Source organism: Gracilinanus agilis, unplaced genomic scaffold (assembly GCF_016433145.1).
Source record: "Gracilinanus agilis isolate LMUSP501 unplaced genomic scaffold, AgileGrace unplaced_scaffold54418, whole genome shotgun sequence".
Taxonomy (NCBI): Eukaryota; Metazoa; Chordata; class Mammalia; order Didelphimorphia; family Didelphidae; genus Gracilinanus; species Gracilinanus agilis.
Genome location: NW_025389597.1, coordinates 1 through 9,104, shown reverse-complemented (window position 1 = coordinate 9,104; position 9,104 = coordinate 1). Strand labels below are relative to the sequence as shown.

The 9,104-nt window shown below is 35.8% G+C and overlaps 1 long non-coding RNA gene across 1 annotated transcript; it reads right to left on the bottom strand.

The window, feature by feature from the left end:
• Positions 1 to 2,432: 2,432 nt before the first annotated feature.
• LOC123255945 lies at positions 2,433 to 7,823 on the bottom strand. Its single transcript, XR_006506805.1, has 3 exons — positions 7,767 to 7,823; positions 2,591 to 2,672; positions 2,433 to 2,502 (listed from the first exon to the last, which is right to left on the bottom strand). It is a non-coding gene; the product is annotated as an uncharacterized LOC123255945 (long non-coding RNA).
• Between the last annotated feature and the right edge of the window lie 1,281 nt (positions 7,824 to 9,104).

Below are 9,104 nucleotides of genomic sequence, written 5' to 3'. Positions count from 1 at the left end.
GATAAACCCAAAGAGCCCAACTTTTGGGACATGAATCCACTATTTGACAAAAACTGCTGGGAAATTTGGAAAACAATATGGGAGAGATTAGGTCTAGATCAACATCTCACACCCTACACCAAGATAAATTCAGAATGGGTGAACGACTTGAATATAAAGAGGGAAACTATAAACAAGTTAAGTGAACACAGAATAGTATACTTGTCAGATCTCTGGGAAAGGAAAGACTTTAAAACCAAGCAAGAGTTAGAGAAAATCACAAAATGTAAATTAAATGGTTTTGATTATATTAAACTAAAAAGTTTTTGTACAAACAAAAACAATGTAGTCAAAATCAGAAGGGAACAACAAACTGGGAAAAAATCTTTATAACGAAAAACTCTGGCAGGGGTCTAATTACTCAAATATACAAGGAGTTAAAGCAATTGTATAAAAAATCAAGCCATTCCCCAATTGATAAATGGGCAAGAGACATGAATAGGCAATTTTCAGGTAAAGAAATCAAAAGTATCAATAAGCACATGAGAAAGTGTTCCAAATCTCTAATAATTAGATAAATGCAAATCAAAACAACTCTGAGGTATCACCTCACACCTAGAAGATTGGCTAAAATGAAAGAAGGGGAGAGTAATGAATGCTGGAGGGGATGTGGCAAAATTGGGACATTAATGCATTGCTGGTGGAGTTGTGAACTGATCCAGCCATTCTGGCTGGCAATTTGGAACCATGCTCAAAGGGCTATAAAAGAATGCCTTCCCTTTGATCCAGCCATACCATTGCTGGGTGTGTACCCCAAAGAGATCATAGATAAACAGACTTGTACGAAAATATTTATAGCTGTGCTTTTTGTGGTGGCAAGGAATTGGAAAAGGAGGGGATGTCCTTCAATTGGGGAATGGCTGAACAAACTGCGGTATATGCGGGTGATGGAATACTATTGTGCTCAAAGGAATAATAAACTGGAGGAGTTCCAGGCGAACTGGAGAGACCTCCAGGAAGTGATGCAGAGCGAAAGGAGCAGAGCCAGAACAACATTGTACACAGAGACTGATATACTGTGGTAAAAATGCATGTAATGGACTTCTGTACCAGCAGCAATACAATGACCCAGGACAATTCTGAGGGATTTATGGTAAAGATGCTACCCACATTCAGAGGAAGGACTGCAGGAGAGGAAACATATAAGAAAAACAACTGCTTGAACGCAAGGGTCCGGGTGGACGTGATTGAGGGTGTGGACTAGAAACTACCACACCAATGCAACTACCAACAATTTGGAAATAGGTCTTGATCAAGGACAAAACTAGTGGAAATGCGCATCGGCCACGGGTGGGGGGAGTGGGGGAGGGTGGGGGTAAAGGGGATAGGAGGAGCATGAATCAGGTAACCATGTTAAAAATGTATATTAATAAATGTTAAAAAAAAAAAGTAAAAAAAAAATCAAGTTTACAAACCCCTTAACAGGTTAAGGGGCCCAAACTATTTCAACCTTTTCATTTGTAGATGAGGAAACAGATTCAGAGAGATTAAATGACTTGCCTAAGATCATAGGGGTTGCAGGATTTTCAAGCAGATCATTTGCCACTAAATTCCCCCCAAACCAGGGAAAGCAAAGCTAACTACAAGTTGTAACTAATGCTTTCCATTTTTACCAAAATGCCAATCAACAAAGCTTTTGTTCTATTGGGAAAATCCACATGTAACAATATTTTCTACCCTATAGTATTATACCTGAAAGATGACATTTCAAATTTGTCTATGGAATCCAAGCTCTACTGTTTTTCTCTAATCAGATTTTATACCATTATAATATAGTATTTAGGTTGTAGATTATATCATAAAAGTATCTAGGTAAAATGAATGTCAGTAGACAATCAGGAGAATTAATCCCATCCCCAAAATGAATTATTTTGGCTTGCATTTTTTCCATTTTTCTATACTAACTGGTTAATTTAAGTTTATTTTATATCAGACACAGGCTGAAACATGGAGTTCCTTTATGTTATAAATATAGTGGTTGAGATGTCATTATAAGAAATATCACTCTCAGAAGACTTTATCATAACAAAATACTGGATAACTACTTAATACTAAAACTGTATATAGCAAATTAATAATGACAGTAATAATAGCTATCATCCCTATAGTACTTTAAGATTTACAGTAGAGAAATAGTATAAATACTAATAATTTGATTCTCATAACAACTCTGGAAGATGGGCCCTACTGCTATCCTTATTTTGAAAATGAGGAAAAGGAGGCAGGCAGAGGGTAAGTGAGTTTCCCAGAGTCACACAGCCAGTATCTGGGGTTATCTTTGAACTTAGGTCTTCTTGACTCCCTGTTCAGTGGTAGAGCACTGCGCCATCTAGCTGCCTCTAACTGTGAATTCCCATAACAAAAGGTTGTTCCCCTGGCATCTTTTGTACTCACAATTGTTATGTTGACCACATCTTTGACAAAAGCAATGGCCTTGTCTCCCTTGAATCTGCAAGTGCCATCCTGTTCAAAACAGCAATGACATTAAGAATCAATTATATATGGCACAATCATTGCAACAATATAGTTTTAGATAAGATATCAAGAATACCTTTCCTTCATAAGGATACGTGTCTTCTCCCATAATTCCATTATTATACATTATATACTCAAAAGCTTGGCTTGGGAGACCCCTGTAAAACAATTCAATGACACGTTTATTATGACCACAAAACTTTTTCTGGATAAGTAGCAATCACATACATTTGATTTTTTTGAATGTGATAATATATTTATCTAAAGTTTACATCTGCAATATATCCAATAAGAGCATTTATCAATTATCTCAGAATGGAAGGTGATGGGATGCAGCCCCCCTTGCTTCCTAACTTTTAGTTTGAATTCTTTACTGCTGGTTATTAATATAAACATGGGAATACTTGCCTTTATTTTCATGAAAGTTCAATAAACTGAATGGAAACAATCTCAAATTTCAAAATTCAACCAAATTTGCTTTTGAGAAAACTAACAACCAGACTCTATCTAATTCAGAACTGTGTTCTATATCCCCATTGTTATCACTCATTATTGCATGGAGTTAAAATCAATTTTGTCCAAATTTGAATATAGGATTATATTGTTATAAGTCAGCAATTGATAATCAGATTGAGTTGTTGAGATTTATCCATTTATCCAACAAGTATTGCTTATTATGCAAAAAAGCATTATGATGCTGGTCCATATCCAAAGAGCCTTACAATCTTTATAATTTTATGAAGCTTTATAATCTAATAAGACAAGGATATCAACTAAAAAATGGACACTGCCATGTAGGAAATGTAAATGCTATAAAAGAAATACAAAACAAGCTTCTTTCGAATGGGGAGAAAAGATAACTTGATGGAAAATAGAGGGAATGCTTCATGAAAGAGATAGTATAGGATGAGGTCTTGAGCTTTTCAATCAAAATAGCCAAATGAAGGCTCAAAGAGAGCTAGACTCCTCAAATAACCCTTAAAAACAAACAAACAGACCCAACAATAAACCAAAGAAAAAATTAACCAATATTTTAAAATAAGGAAAACAGAATACTAGTAACATTAAAATAATGACAATAATAATAGAAAACTATAGGACAATGGGACCTGCCAAGAGTACTAGAAGGAATACAGAGGGAAAAGGATACCAGGTAAGCATGATACGCATAGATAAAAAGATGGATATTTCTTGTATGATAGACAGAGATGGATATTGCATTATGGGCAGAGATAAGAAAGAGAGCCACAATGAGTGGAGGTTATTTTAGACAAGGAAATAGCAGGAACAAGAGCTGGAGGAAGAAAATATAGGTACATAAGTAAAGTTGGAACATTAAACTGAAGCTTGGAGGGAATTGAATACTAGACTAGGAGGTAGCTGACAAGTTACCAGGTCCTTTTGCCCTTCTTTCATTACTATTTGCTTCTTGAAACCTCTGTGTTACAAAATGAGATCCAGGAAGCTTGGGAGAAAAAGATATTTTGAAATCAAGAAAATCATAGCTTCATTGGAGGAGGTTTTAACTAATCTTTGAGAAGAGTTAGAACTTCATTATAAAAAAATTGCTATGCATCTAGAAGCTAAGGAGATTAAGATGCAGCTCAAAAATTTGGCAAAAATGCAAGACTCAAAGAATAATGTTATAATCCAGATCATTGAGGTACAGGATGCAATTGACCAACTGAAGAGAAAACTAGGCACTGTTACAATGAAACTCATGATAGAAATTAAGATGAGAAAACAAGTGATTTCAGAGATTATGAACATTAAAGATGGAACTGGAACAGAAGAAAATGAAGGCATCTTTAAGCTCCGACACAAATGTATTTACTTTGAAGTGTCTTTTTTTTTTTTTCAAAATATTTGGACTTATTAGAAGATGTTCCATCCATTGTTCTTGCTTGGGTTTATCTATTCCTTTATTTTCATACTGAGTTTATAACATGACTCAAAATAAAAATAATAGTGAGGAACCAATGAAAAATTTGAATGGAAGAGTCACCAAAGCTATTCTTTATGAAGATTAATGTGGTAAAGCTTATAGAATAAATTGAGGTGAGAGACCAGAAGGCAAGTCTACATGACAGATAATAAATAGGTGTTGAAATGGAATAGTGGTAGTGGGAATCAAAAAGAGAGGATAGGTGCAAGAGAAATTTTGAGGTAGATTTGATACGACTTTTAAATGGACCGAATAAGGAAGATGAAACATAAGAGAAAAATTACTAAGGTTTTGAGTCAGTTGGATGGTGCCATTAGTAGAAACAGAAGTTAGAAGGAAGAACTATTTCATGGGGAAGATTTAAGTTTAGCTTTAGATAATGTGAAAAACAACAATTGGTCTAGTTCTTGCAGACATCTTAGCAACCGAAACAAACCAATTCAACTGACAGTGTTTAATGATTAATTGAGTTGATTTATAACCATCAAGCCAATCTGCCTGGAGACACAGCCCCAAATCCAAATCAAATAATACCTTTGAAGAGAACCAGTGAATTCCTAATCTCTTCTTCACTAATCAAATATTTGCCAAAATGATTGATATAAATAATAATTCATGTAATGACTGGAGTGCTGGACTTAGATATAAGAAGATCTGGTTTCAAATTCTGACTTGGTCATAACTAGCTATGTGATTCTGGGTAAGTCATTTAATTTCTTTAACTTTAGTTTCTTCCTCTGTAAAATGAGAATAACAAAAATACCTTAATTTCATGTTGCTTATGAGGTTTCAAAGAAATAACATATGTAAAGTACCTTGTAAACCTTAAAGCATTATATACATGCCAGCTATATATAGAGAGGAAGGAGTGAAGTGAAGCATGGGTGGGGTTTTCTGAAATGGGGTTATTAGTGCATTTATGAATTCAAATTGGCAAGACTTGAGCTTTGACTGCTTGGTTGAGGAATTTAGACAACTCTTCAGGCAGCAAGAGGTACTGCTGGTTTTTTAATGGAGTGGGGACTTGATAAAAACAATACATTTTTTAGGATTAAAACGTTGGTGACATTGAAGATGGGATGTGAAGAAAAAGAAAGCAGAAGTGAATTTAAACAGTTAAACAGCTCTTGTAATTCAGGAAGTCAACAAACTAAACACTGATGACGCAGAAAATTATACTATATGGATATATTAGAACACCATAAAAATTAATAAATATGGATACAAAGAATTGAGGGAGAGACATTTTGAAAGATTGTGAGGACCCAGTAACTGATTAGATATGCATAGAATGTAAAGGAGAGAAAAATCAGTAGAAAATGGCTATAAGTTTTGGTGACTAGGAGAATGATGATGCTACTGACAAAAATAGGGATGTTACAGAGGACAGACAGGTATGTGTTTCTTTAGGGAGGTGAGCTGAGTATTATAGAAAGTAATAGGACAATCAAAGAAGAAATTTCCTATAGGCAGCTATATATAACCACATGATCAGAGCTCAAGAGAGGTCAGGGCTAGAAACATACTGTAGAAATCTCTGTAAAGCTTTTTTTTTTTTTTCCATTTAAAAAACCCCCTTACCTTCTGTCTTATACTGTGTATTGGTTCCAAGGCAGAAGAGCAGTAAGGGCTAGGCAATAGGGGTGAAGTGACTTGCCCAGGGTCAAACGGCTAGGAAATATCTGAAGACACATTTACATTTGAACCCAGGACTTCCCATCTCTAGGTCTGGCTCTTAATCCATGGAGCCACCTAGCTGCTGCTCATATTTGTTAAAAAAAATTTGGGGGGGGGGGATAATGGTTAGAGCACCATCTTTAGAGTCAAGAAGACATATGTTCAAGTCCTGCCTCTTCTGCTTAAGTGTTTATAGGCAAATCACTCAGCCTCCCAGACACCATTTAAGATTATCATATCAGATGAGATGCCAACCTGCAATCTGTGGGAGGAACTTCTTTATCAGGAGTTCCCTACACCTCATTCCTCTCTAGGCTATACTCCTCTGCCATGCCCCAGCTCTTGATCTAAAGATCTCCTGTCTTGAAATCCACTCACTGGAAATAACTTCTAACCCTGAGCCACTCCCTCTGAGTGGACAGCTCCTCTCAAAAACTCTATTTAAGAAAGGTGTTCTGGCCATTCAGGTCTCATTCCTCTCCAGAACACCAATCTTCCTCTACCATCTCTCCTTCTCTTCAATTTCCTTTTAGGCTTTGTCTCCCTTTATTAGCATCAAAGATCTTCTAGGGTAGAGTCTGCCTTTCTTTCTACTCAGGCTATATTTGCTGAATTCAGCACATAGCAAGCACTTATAAAATGCTAGTTGAAAGACTGATCAACTAATTTACAAATCACTACCCAAACAAGCAAACAAACAAAAATCCAAGCCTATAAAAACCCAAACAAAACCTGAACCTCTTATCTTTGTAGGCCCGGGACAATAATTTCACATACCTTAATCTCATCACAAAGAAATAACAACACTATGAGCTTGGTTACACATGAGCATTATCATCATTTTACTGAGGTAGCAACTCCTATTCTGCAAATATTAAGTGTTTTGCCCGGGCCATGCGTATGACCTTGATAGACTAGAATAAGGTGTTCTTGGTTTTCTACAGTGTTTTTTCAATTAATAAGGGCTTGTTTTCTTTCCTTCCTTCCTTCCCAACTTAGAGAAAAAGAAAAGAAATATAAGACTTTTGTAACAAATATGCATTGTCCGTCAAAACAAATCCCCATATAGACCATGCCCAAAGATATTTTTTGTATTCCTTCAAGCCTGGTTCTGGGGGTGGCATATAAAGGAGGCCTCCCTTTTGTAATTTAATTCTAGTTTGGATGAATGCTTTTAGGGGTTTATGGGAAAATATATTATAAGACTCTCGCTTGATGCTGATAAAATTAATGCTAGTATTTGCCCTTGTAACAGTAGAGGAGATCAACATACACTTGGAAGATAATTTATTATGGATTTCTTGGGCTGGGATGATGCCCCAGCTGCTGCTACAGATTGTTCTCCAGCAAAACATCCATAACTCAGGGTTATGGAGGATAAGTGCAACTAAATCCAAAATGAGAAATGCTGAATTCAAAAATAGTTGAGATTAATGGGCAGCCCAGGTTTTTAAGCATGCTCAGTTTGTCTAAGACGGAGCTCTTTACATTCCTTACAACATAGATGGGGGTAGCAGAGGGCTCCATGTTAGCAAAAACTGGGCATGTTCAAAAGCATGGGCTACAGTAGATTGGAAGTGATTTATGAAGTCTTGTCTGTCTAGGAAATGCTGATTCATGGGTGACTTACCCATTGCATCCATGATTGTTGAAAGCCTGCGCACAGTCCACTAGTTGTTGTTCTGCCTAATGAAATAAAAATTAATTCCACTGAATTTGATTCAGAAGCAAAATAATTTAGAAGCATACATATACTATACTGACATATATTAAATATGCTGTGTCAGATCAATAATAATTATAGCTAGCACTTATATAGCACTTTAAGACTGGCAAAGTATGTGTATGTACATACATATATACACACATATATATATGTACATACACACACATACCTTAAATATAATCTCATCTAATCCTTACAACAACTCTGGGAAATAGATGCTATTTTTACCCCCACTTTAAATATAAAGCTCAGAGAAGTTTAGGGAATTGCCCAGGGTCCCACAAATAAGTAAATCTAAAGCTCCACCTACTATCCAGGAGTCAAACGCCTGGCCGGCTAAATGAGTAGACCCAAACCAGATTAACACATAACTGGGAAATGATTAACAAAATAAGTAAAAATACAACACAACATAGATAATGTTAATCTGTGGTTTCCTAAGTCAATATGCAGCTCAGGGATCCAGTACTACCAGAATCTGAAAGCACTGACACTATGCCAACTAATTGCCTTTTCTGTCAACTACATACCAAAATGAATTTTTAGGCAAACTGATGGAAATGTCTCAAATGTTTACATTGTTTTAAGTACATAATTGAGTATGACTTTTTCTTAGTACTTGTATGCCTTATAAATTTGTGAACATGCTATATTTTACACACAGATTTATATAAAGGCAAAACAAGTTAGTAAATCCCCAAGTTCTATACATAAATGAGGAAATGTCACAGTCTTATTAAATGAAGGCCCTTTGAAATTAGAATCTTTAAATGACCTCAAGTTTAATGAAAGTTTTTATACCTTTTTTTGTTACAAAAGGTGGGTGGTGGTGGTGGTGAAATCTATTTACTTTCCAACTTATCATCTTGGAGTAAGATACAGGTTAAAAAAACAAAACAAAGAAACCTTACCTTTCATCTTGGAAACAATACTAAGGTTCCAAGGCACAAGAGTGGTATGGCTAGGCAATGGGGGTTAAGTGACTTAATAGGAAGTGTCTGAGGCCACAATTGAACCCAAGACCTCTCATATTCAGGCCTGGATTTCTATCCATTGAGCTACCTAGCTGCCTTTTACCTCAAGTTTCATTAACTTTTTTATACCTTTTTTGGGAGGTGAAATCTGTATATTTTCCAGCTTCCCACCATCTTGGTATAAAATATAGTATTTTATTTCTTTTCCCTTCCTTCCTTCCTTCCTTCCTTCCTTCCTTCCTTCCTTCCTTCCTTCCTTCCTTCCTTC